Below are 12,330 nucleotides of genomic sequence, written 5' to 3'. Positions count from 1 at the left end.
TGGTAGAAACCTCAAGAGTGTTGAAAGTCAGAGAGATCTAGGTGTAAAGGTCCACAGGTCACTGAAAGGGGCAACACAGGTGGAGAAGGTAGTCAAGAAGGCATACGGCATGCTTGCCTTCATTGGCTGGGGCATTGAGTATAAGAATTGGCAAGTCATGTTGCAGCTGTATAGAACCTTAGTTAGGCCACACTTGGAGTATAGTGTTCAATTCTGGTCGACACACTACCAGAAGGATGTGGAGGCTTTAGAGAGGGTGCAGAAGAGATTTACCAGGATGTTGCCTGGTATGGCGGGCATTAGCTATGAGGAGCGGTTGAATAAACTCGGTTTGTTCTCACTGGAACGACGGAGGTTGAGGGGCGACCTGACAGAGGTCTACAAAATTATGAGGGGCATAGACAGAGTGGATAGTCAGAGACTTTTCCCCAGGGTACGAGGCAAGTGTTTTACACAGAGGGTAGTGGGTGCCTGGAACACGCTGCCGGAGGAGGTGGTGGAAGCAGGGACGATAGTGACATTTAAGGGGCATCTTGACAAATACATGAATAGGATGGGAATAGAGGGATACGGCCCCAGGAAGTATAGAAGATTTTAGTTGAGATGGGCAGCATGGTTGGCACAGGCTTGGAGGGCCGAAGGGCCTGTTCCTGTGCTGTACTTTTCTTTGTTCTTTGTTCTTTGTTTGTAGGATGGCTCACGCACCAGTTCAAAATTCCTAAGTAATCAGGCTTCAATTGATTGACAGATAACTGCCTGTTATTTAACTGGGTCAGTTGCTTATTGCCCTTTAAACCAGACTCGCGAGTTTTAAAGAGAAATACTTACGAACACTTACCAATCGTTACCTGCTCAGTTCCAAATTCTCAATACCTTCACTCAGGTTGAAACCTCACTCCAGCTGACTGATCATGCGCAAGCTTTCTGGTTTTGCGTTTTCTCACTACTGCCTTATATCGACAACAAGGACTCCTACATCAGACTCCTATTCATTGACTACAGCTCCGCCTTCAACATCATGATCCCAGCCTAGTTCATATCAAAACTCCAAAACCTCGGACTTGGCTCCTCCCTCTGCAACTGCATCCTCGACTTCCTGACCCATAGACCACAATCAGTAAGGATAAACAGCGACACCTCCTCCACAATAGTTCTCAATACTGGGGCCATGCAAGGCTGCGTACTTAGCCCCCTAATATACTCCCTGTACACACACGGCTGTGTGGAAAAATTTGGTTCAAACTACATAGGTGAACTTGGAGCGTGGATTTGTACTTGGGACTACGATGTTGTGGTCATTACAGAGACATGGTTAGAACAGGGACAGGAATGGTTGTTGGAAGTTCCAGGGTATAGATGTGTCAGTAAGAGGAGGGAAGGTGGTAAAAGAGGTAGAGGAGTAGCATTGCTAATCAAGGATAATTTAACGGCTGCAGAAAGGCAATTCGAAGGGGATCTGCCTACTGAAGTAATATGGGCCGAAGTTAGAAATAGGAAAGGAGCGGTCACATTGTTAGGAGTTTTCTATAGGCCCCCAAATAGTAATAGAAATGCGGAGGAAGAAATTGCAAAACAGATTATGGGTAGGTGTGGAGGTCTCAGGGTAGTTGTCATGCATGACTTTAACTTTCCAAATATTGATTGGAACCTCTGTAGGTCGACCAGTTCGGATGGGCAGTTTTTGTACAGTGTGTGCAGGAGGGTTTCCTGACACAATATGTGGATAGGCCAACAAGAGGGGGGGGGGGGGCACAGTAGATTTGGTACTGGGTAATGAACCAGGCCAAGTGTTAGATTTGTTTGTGGGAGAGCACTTTGGAGATAGTGATCACAATTCGGTGTCTTTCACTATTGCAATGGAGAGGGATAGGGCCATACGGCAGGTCAAGGTTTCTAATTGGGGGAGGGGTAATTATGATGCGATTAGGCAAGAATTAGGGAGCATAAGATGGGAACAGAAACTGTCAGGGAAAGGCACAAATGAAAAGTGGAGCTTGTTCAAGGAACAAATACTGCGTGTCCTTGATAGGTATGTCCCTGTCAGGCAGGGAGGAAATGGCCATGTGAGGGAACCATGGTTCACAAAAGAGGTTGAATGTCTTATCAAGAGGAAAAAGGAAGAGTATGTAAGGATGAGAAAACAAAGTTCAGTTGGGTCGCTTGAGGGTTACAAGGTAGCAAGGAAGGAGCTAAAAAAGGACTTAGGAGAGCTAGGAGGGGGCATGAGAAGTCCTTGGCCGGTCGGATCAAGGAAAACCCCAAGGATTTTTACTCTTATGTGAGAAATAAAAGAATGACCAGGGTGAGGATAGGGCCGGTCAAGGACAGTAGTGGGAACTTGTGCATGGAGTCAGAAGAAATAGGAGAGGTGATGAATTAATACTTTTCTTCAGTGTTCACCAAGGAGAGGAGCCATGTTTTTCTGGATGAGAGTGTGATGCAGGTGGGTAGGCTGGAGGAGGTAGATGTTCTGAGGAAGGATGTATTAGCAATTTTGAAAAACCTGAGGGTCGGCAAGTCCCCTGGGCCAGATGGGATATATCCAAGGACTCTTTGGGAGGCAAGGGATGAGATTGCAGAGCGTTTGGCTTTGATCTTTGGGTCCTTGCCATCCACGGGGATAGTGTCAGAGGACTGGAGGGTGGCGAATGTTGTTCCTCTGTTCAAGAAAGGGAATAGGAATGACCCTGGTAATTATAGGCCAGTTAGTCTTACTTCGGTTGTCGGTAGGTTAATGGAAAAGGTCCTGAAGGATAGGATTAATGACCATTTAGAAAGATGCAGCTTAATCTGGGATAGTCAACACGGATTCGTGAAGGGTAAGTCTTGCCTCACAAATTTGATTGAATTCTTTGAGGAGGTAACTAAGTGTGTAGATGAAGGTAGAGCAGTTGATGTTGTATACATGGAATTAGTAAGGCGTTTGATAAGGTTCCCCATGGTCGGCTCATGAAGTAAGGAGGTGTGGGATAGAGGGAAATTTGGCCAATTGGATAAGTAACTGGCTATCACATAGAAGACAGAGGGTGGTGGTGGATGGAAAATTTTCAGACTGGAGACCAGTTACCAGTGGTGTACCACAGGGATCAGTTCTGGGTCCTCTGCTATTTGTGATTTTTATCAATGACTTGGAGGAGGGGGCTGGAGGGTGGGTCAGTAAATTTGCTGATGACACCAAGATTGGTGGAGTAGTGGATGAGGTGGAGGGCTGTTGTAGGCTGCAAAGAGACATTGATAAGATGCAGAGCTGGGCCGAAAAATGGCAGATGGAGTTTAACCCTGATAAGTGCGAGGTGATTCATTTTGGTAGGAAAAATTTGAATGCGGATTACAGGGTCAATAGCAGGGTTCTGAGGAATGTGGAGGAACAGAGAGATCTTGGGGTTCATGTCCACAATCTCTGAAGGTTGCCACTCAAGTGGATAGAGCCGTGAAGAAGGCTTCTAGCGTGTTAGCGTTTATTAACAGGGGGTTTGAGTTTAAGAGCCGTGGGGTTATGCTGCAACTATACATGACCCTGGTGAGACCACATTTGGAATATTGTGTGCAGTTCTGGTCACCTCACTGTAGGAAGGATGTGGAAGGATTGGAAAGGGTGCAAAGGAGATTTACCAGGAGGCTGCCTGGTTTGGAGGGTAGGTCTTTTGAGGAAAGATTGAGGGAGCTAGGGCTTTTCTCTTTGGAGCGGAGGAGGATGAGAGGCGACTTAATAGAGGTTTATAAGGTTTATGAGGGGGATAGATAGAGTTGACGTTCAGAGACTATTTCCTCGGGTGGATGTAGCTGTTACAAGGGGGCATAACTATAAGATTCAGGCTGTGAGATATAGGAGGGATATCTGAGGTAGGTTCTTTACTCAGAGAGTGGTTAGGGTGTGGAATGGACTGCCTGCTGTAATAGTGGAGTCAGACACTTTAGGAACTTTCAAGCGGTTATTGGATAGGCACATGGAGCACACCACAATGACAGGGAGTGGGATAGCTTAATCTTGGTTTCGGACAATGCTCGGCACAACATTGAGGGTCGAAGGGCCTGTTCTGTGCTGTACTGTTCTATGTTCTATGTTCCATCTGCAGGTTTGCTGATGACATGACCATAGTGGGTTGGATCTTGAGCAACATCAAGAAAGCACAACAGCGCCTATACTTCATCAAGAATCAAAGGAAATTTGGCATGTCCACATATTCTTTACCAATTTTTACAAATGCACCATCGAATGCATCCTATCTGTCTGCATCACAACCTGGTCTGACAACTGCTCAGCCCAAGACCGTAAGAAACTACAGAGAGTCGTGAACACCGCCTAGTCTATCACACACAACCGCCTCCCATCCACTGACTCTGTCAACAACCCCCGCTGTCTTGGGAAAGTGGGCAGCATAATCAAAGACCCCTCTCACCCGGGTTATTCACTCTTCTAACTTCTATTGAGCAGGAGATACAAAAGTCTGAGACACGCACTAATAGGTTCAAAAACAGCTTCTTCCCTGCTGTTACCAGACTCCTGAATAACACTCTTATGGACTGAACTGATCTCTTCACGCATCTTCTCTACTGAGTAGTATGATACTTTGTATGCTTCACCCGATGTTTGTGTCTATGTATTTAGGAATGTCCCATGTTTTTTTCATGTATGGAATGATCTGTCTGGACTGTACGCTGAACAATACTTTTCACTGTACCTCAGTACACGTGACAATAAAACAAATCCAAATCCCAAATAGATGCAGGCGTAATGTCCATTGTTAGAGACCTGCATGGTTCGCTCTATGCAGCCTGTTAAAGGGCAAGCTTGGTCCGCAGAATGCTCTTATCTGCTTCCCCTGCTTTTCATGGTTCCAAGTTAAAAGCAGCGACAACAGATTTGTTGCCAGTTATGAAACCGAAGGTAATGGGAGATGGTATCTGGGTAACAGTCTCACTTGCACTATGTCAGGGATTTCATGTTGGACAATCGCACGGGTCTATTGAAAATCCTGCGTCAGTGCCCCGTAAAAAAATTCAATCAGTGTGCAGAAAGTGATAAAGTGCTTTAGGATCAGAAGCCCTGGTTCTTATTGCTCTGTCAGGCATATTCTGCCAGTTCTAATGGACTAATCAATGGAAGATTCACATTTGATTTTCACTGTGAATAATCACTGTTGTAAACTTCACTGTCATAAGATCATTTTAAGAAAGAATCCACGGAATTAGTCGAATAAACAACATTAGGTATGATAGACATGCATTGTGGGAGGGTGAGGTTCCAATCCGTTTTAAAGCCAATACATTACAATACTGAGAATCTTTTCCACCAGTATAAAATATTGGCCATATCCAAATTCACGATCAGTGAATATTACTGCACCGGAAGCTATGGACTTTCCTTCTTTGATGAATGGCGAGAGGTTACCAATGGTATGGGTGTTGCGGCTCCTTTGTGAAACATGCGCCCTAACATGGGAAGGTTGCTGGGAGGGATGGGAGCTCTAGACAACAAATCATAATATAAAATATTAATTGCAGGATCCACTTCAATTGGTATTAACCAAGCTATCTGTCCAGCTACCAGTCTGATTGACAGATGTGGGATGGTTCACAGTCTAATTGATGGACTGATTGACAGGCACCTGATTGACAGTCTGGTTGTTTATTTGTCTGAGAAGCTGATTGACAACATGATCGACATGATGATTGACTGTTTAAGTGAATAACTGATTGACAGGCTCCCTGATTGGCAAACAGATTAACAGCCTGATAGCAAGACTGATTGACATCTAATTGACAGACTAATTGATACCTTATTGATATGCTAATTGACAGATTGATATATAGCCTGAATGACAGTCTGATTCACAGACTGATTGAGAGTCAGATCAATAGGTGGATTGGCAGTCTTATTGACCATCTGTCTGAAAGGCCAATTAACTGGTTGATTGACAGACTGTTTAACAGGCTGATCAACAGTCTGTCTTATTAACAGACGGATTGACAGTCTGCCTGATTGACAATCTGCCTATTGACAGACTGATTGACAGTCTGCCGATTGACAGACTGATTGACAGTCTGTCTGATTGACAGTCTGCTAGACAGTCTGTCTATTGACAGACTGATTGATAGTCTGCCTGATTGACAGTCTGATAGACAATCTGCCTATTGACAGACTGATTGATAGTATGTCTATTGACAGACTGATAGATAGTCTGCCTGATTGGCAGTCTGATTGACAGTCTGCCTGATTGGCAGTCTGATTGACAGCCTGCCTGATTGGCAGTCTGATAGACAGTGTGCCTGTTGACAGACTGATTGACAGTCTGCCTGATTGTCAGTCTGATTGACAGTCTGCCTGATTGGCAGTCTGATTGACAGCCTGCCTGTTTGGCAGTCTGATAGACAGTGTGCCTGTTGACAGACTGATTGACAATCTGCCTGATTGTCAGTCTGATTGACAGTCTGTCTATTGACAGACTGATAGATAGTCTGCCTGATTGGCAGTCTGATTGACAGTCTGCCGATTGACAGACTGATTGACAGTCTGCCTCATTGGCAGTCTGATTGATGGTGTGACTGACAGATTGATTCACAAACAGATTGACAGTTTGATTGACAGGCTAGTTTACAGTGGTTTTGACAATCTGACTGAAAGGCTGATTAACAGTCTGATTGACTGGCTGATTGACTACTGATTGACAACTTGATTGACATACTGTCTAATAACAGTCTGATTCACAGTCTGATTGACAGTCAGAAGGACGGCACAGTGGCACAGTGGTTAGCACTGCGGCTTCCCAGCACCAGGGACCCAGGTTCGATTGATGGTCTACCTGATTGACAGACTAATTTACAGTCTGATTAACAGTCTGATTAACAATCTGACTGATAGACTAATTAACAGTCTGACTAACAGACTACCTGAATGACAATCTGATTCACAAACTGTTGACAATTTAATTGATAGACTGATTAACTGTCTTTTTGACCATCTAACTGAAATGCTGATTGTCAGACTGATTGACAATCTGATTGACAGTTTAGTTGATAGGCTGATTAACAATCTGATCAACTGGATGATTGACAGTTTGATTGACGGGATGGTTCACAGTCTAATTGGTGGACTGAGGCACCTGATTGACAGTCTGGTTGTGTATTTGTCTGAGAAGCTGATTGACAACCTGATCGACATGATGATTGACTGTCTGAGCGACACCCTGCTGCTGAGGGTGTATAACAAGGCGAGGGAGAGGGAGGAACTCCCCCCAACTAATCTCCCTGATTATTAAAAAGGATAAGGACCTGGAGCCCTGTGGCTGTCTGACAGGCTTATTAACAATCGGGCAGACTGTGTGTCTGATTGACATACTGATTGAAAGTCTGATTAATCATCTGTCTGACAGCCTGACTGACAGACTAATTAACAGACAGTTTGACAGTATGCCTGATTTACAGTCTGATTGACAGTCTGCTGATTGACAGACAGTTTGACAGTATGCCTGATTTACAGTCTGATTGACAGTCTGCTGATTGACAGACAGTTTGACAGTATGCCTGATTTACAGTCTGATTGACAGTCTGATTGACAGACAGTTTGGCAGTATGCCTGATTTACAGTCTGATTGACAGTCTGCTGATTGACAGACAGTTTGACAGTATGCCTGATTTACAGTCTGATTGACAGTCTGCCGATTGACAGACAGTTTGACAGTATGCCTGATTTACAGTCTGATGGATAGTCTGGTTGACAAGCTGATTAACAACCTGAGCGACATTATGGTTGACTGTCTAATTAGAACATAGAACATTACAGCGCAGTACAGGCCCTTCGGCCCTCGATGTTGCGCCGACCTGTGAAACTCCTCTAAAGCCCATCTACACTATTCCCTTATCGTCCATATGCCTATCCAATGACCATTTAAATGCCCTTAATGTTGGCGAGCCCACTACTGTTGCAGGCAGGGCATTCCACGCCCTTACTACTCTCTGAGTAAAGAACCTACCTCTGACTTCGGTCCTATATCTATCTCCCCTCAATTTAAAGCTATGTCCCCTCGTGCTGGACATCACCATCCGAGGAAAAAAGCTCTCGATGTCCACCCTATCTAATCCTCTGATCATCTTGCATGCTTCAATGTATGTCTAATTGATGGATGTCAGAATGCATTGATCATGGCCCGTCCACCTAACCTGCATATCTTTGGGCTGATTGACAGTCTGATTGACAGCATGCCTGATAGGTAGTCTTATTGACAACCTGATTGACAGGACGATTGACTGTCTAATTGATAGGTGGTTAATATACTAATTGTCAGATTGACCAACAGACTGATTGATCACCTGTTTGACAGGCTGATTGAAGGCTTGTTTGACAGGCTCAATTGCAAAATGATTGACCGACTGACTGAAAGGCCGATTGACAGGCTGCCTGCTTGACAGTCTGATTGACAGTCTGATTGACAGTCTGATTGACTGTCTGATTGACAGTCTGCTTGACAGTCTGCTTGACAGTCTGCTTGACCATCTGCCTGATAGGTTGATTGACAGCCTGAATGACCAGCTGATTGAAAGACTGAATGACATTCAGCTTGACAATATGCCCGATTGACAGTCTGGTTGGCAGGTTATTAGACAATCAAACCAAAAGTTGATTGACAGTCTAATTGACAGATTGATTGGCAGATTGATTGACAGGCTGATTGACAGACTGCCTGATTGATGGTCTGGTTGACTGGTTTATTGATGACCTGATTGATAGCATGATTGACTGTCTAACTGATGGACTGATTGACAAACTGTCTGATTGCAAACTGATTGACAGCCTGATAGAATGACTGATTGAAAGACAATAAGACCATAAGACATAGGAGCAGAATTAGGCCACTCGGCCCATCGAGTCTGCTCCACAATTCAATTATGGCTGATATTTTTCTCATCCCCATTCTCCTGCCTTCTCCCCATAACCCCTGATCCCCTTATAAATCAAGAACTTATCTATCTCTGTCTTAAAGACGCTCAGTGATTTGGCCTCCACAGCCTTCTGCGTTAAATGTACCACAGATTCACCACCCTCTGGCTGCAGAAATTCCTCCTTATCTCAGTTTTAAAGGATCGCCCCTTTAGTCTGAGATGGTGTCTTCTTGTTCCAGTTTTTTCTACAAGTGGAAACGTCCTCTCCACGTCCTCTCTATCCAGGCCTCGCTATATCCTGTAAGTTTCAGTAAAATCCCCCCTCATCCTTATAAACTCCAACGAGTACAGACCCATACGACAAGTTCTTCATTCCAGGGACCATTTTTGTGAACCTCCTCAGGACCCTTTCCAAGACCAGTACATCCTTCCTGAGATATGGAGCGCAAAATTGCTCACAATACTCCAAATGGGGTCTGGCCAGAGCCTTATACAGCCTCAAAATTACATCCCTGCTCTTCTATTCTATCCCTCGATATGAATGTTATCATTGCATTTGCCTTCTTAGCTGCCGACTGAACCTTAACATTAACCTTAAGAGAATTGTGAACAAGGACTCCCAAGTCCCTTTGTGCTTCTGATTTCCTAAGCATTTCCCCATTTAGAAAATAATCTATGCTGAAATTCCTCCTTCCAATGCGCATAACCTCACACTTTTCCACGTTGTATTCTATCTGCCACTTTATTGTCCATTCTCTGAGCTTTTCCAAGTCCTTCTGCATTCCCTTTGCTTCCTCAATACTACCTGTCCATCTACAGATCTTTGTATCATCTACAAACTTAGCAACAGTACCTTCAGTTCCTTCTTCCAGATCATTTATGTGTATTGTGAAAAGTTGTGGTCCCAGCACAGACCCCTGAGGCACACCACTGGTCACTGGCTGCCATCCTGAAAAAGACCCCTTTATCCCCACTCTCTGCCTTCTGCCAGTCAGCCAATCCTCCATCCATGCCAGGATCTTACCCTTAACACCATGGACTTTTAACTTATTTCACAGTCTCCTGTGCAACACCTTGTCAAAGGCCTTCTGGAAATCTAAATAAATCATGTCCACTGGTTCTCCTTTGTCTAACTTTCTTGCTACCTCCTCAAAGAACTCTAACAGATTTGTCAGACACGACCATGCTGACTCAGTCCTATTTTATCATGTACTTCCAAGTACTTTGCAATCTCATCTTTAATAGCAGACTCTAAAATCTTACCAATGACCGAAGTCAGGTTAACCGGCCTATAATTTCCCGTCTTCTGCCTCCCTCCCTTCTTAAACAGTGATGTTAAATTTGCCACTTTTCAGTCCTCTGGGACCCTTCCTGCCTCCAGTGACAGGCTGCCTGATTAACAGCCTGATTGGATGGCTGATTGACAGACTCATTGGCAGCCTGATTGAGTGGCTGATTGATCGCCTGACTGACAGGTTGACTGACAGCACTGTGGCCCCCGTGCTGCCTGGGGCCTTCATGAATAACCTCAGCCAGGTGGGGATTGAACCCACGCTGCTGGCCTCGTTCTGCCTCACAAACTAGCTGTCCAACCAACTGAGCTAAACCGCCCCCACCCCCTACCCGATTTACAGGTTTATAGACAGGCTGTTGGACAGCCTGATTGACAGGCTGCTGGCCTGACACAAAACCGCAGCTGGGAAACAGGGAGCAGGTACAGACAGCAGATATCATGGGGACGGGGGAATAGTGTAATAATCGGGGAAGATCCCAGAGTGGAGATGACCATTGTTTTGGGATGTTAGTGGGAAAGCAAAGAAGTTTGTTCGGACGTAACAGTCCTGCTGCTCCTTACCCACAAGTCATTGCTTTATGGTTCTAACCTTCTCATCTCCTTTTACCTGAGAAATCTGGCCAAAACTGGTCAAAGATAAAAGCTTTTGAAAATGGACATGCCAACCTCGTTAAAAGTTTTTGCTGACTGAACTGCCTTCTGAAAATGGTCTCCCTCCTTCCCCAATCCCAACCGTGTTAAAACAGGAAGTATTGGCTGGGGTTGAATTTTAAATGGCTCAGATTTTAACTTCATACCTTGTCTAAACCCACCATTCTAGTTGGTTAAAATTACTCCCACAGTTTTGGACTAGATATGTTGTTCACTCACATTCTGCTAATAGGGATTGAAAGGATCAATGTTCTCAAGGTTTGCAGAAAAAGGAATTATATATTATCTTCTCCTGAATTAAAATAATCTGGTTATGATGCATTTTAAGAGCTTTAGTGATTTGTGCTACTTCATTTTCACATAGGATATGGTTCTGTGTGTTATGTTGTGCAGCAGACCACTGCTGGGTGAAGTCAAAAGAAGTTATAATCATGGTGGAAGGATTGTAGAATGGACTGCTTATCTGAAACTGTCAACGTCTCAGCAGGCAGATTAGGTCAACGTCACACCTCCCCTACTGCCCCCCCCCCCCCCCAACCCCCACCCCCACCCAACCTTCCGTCACCATGCTTCAGGTAATGTCGCCAAGTGACAGCATTCAAAGAAGCACAAGAAGGGTGCCAAAGATAGTTCCTTGGGAAGATTTCAGAAGCCGCAATGCAGGGGAGGCAATATAAAACTTTGGAGATGCTCTGACTATAATTGAGGTCGAACCAAGGGAGGGCAGTCCCACTGAGCTGGACAACAGAGGAGAAGCATGAGGTTTTGGCCATGCCAAAGTCTGCTGAGAATTCACAGAGGAGTCAAGGAATCATAGAATCCCTGCAGCGCAGAAAGAGGCCATTCGGCCCATCGAATCAGCACCGACCATTTGAAAGAGCACATTCCCCAGCCCACTCTCTCCCCCAATCTCTGTAACCCCACCTAATCTGCACATATTCAGACACTAAGGGGCAATTTAGCTTCGCCAATCCACCTGACCTGCACATCTTTGGACTGTAGGAGGAAACCAGAGCACCCGGAGGAAACCCAGGGAGGTACAGGGAGAAAGTGCAAACTCCACTCAGTCACCCAAGGCCAGAATTGAAATCTGATGTGTGACTTTGATTCAATCCATATCAGTAATTCATTCGGGATAGAGACCTGCCATGTTTAAAGGGAGCAAGATAGCATCCAGTGAGATCAAGAAGAGGAAAAGCACCATAAACAACTTCCTTTCTCCTTTACTCTACCGAGACAGGACGGTCCGTGGGCAGCACAGTAACACAGTGGATAAAACAGTTATTTCACAGCTCCAGCGTCCCAAGTTTGATTCCTGGCTTGGATCACTGTCTGTGCGGAGTCTGCACGTTCTCCCCACGTCTGCGTGGGTTTCCTCCGGGTGCTCCGGTTTCCTCCCACAGTCCAAAGAGGTGTGGGTTAGGTGCATTGGTTATGCCAATTTGCCCTTGGTGTCCAAAAAAAGGTTAGGGTGGTGTTACGGGGTTAGGGTGGAGGTATGGGAA

Source organism: Scyliorhinus canicula, chromosome 4 (genome assembly GCF_902713615.1).
Source record: "Scyliorhinus canicula chromosome 4, sScyCan1.1, whole genome shotgun sequence".
Taxonomy (NCBI): domain Eukaryota; kingdom Metazoa; phylum Chordata; class Chondrichthyes; order Carcharhiniformes; family Scyliorhinidae; genus Scyliorhinus; species Scyliorhinus canicula.
The sequence above is the reverse complement of the archived record's forward strand: the minus strand, read 5'-3'. Positions refer to the sequence as shown.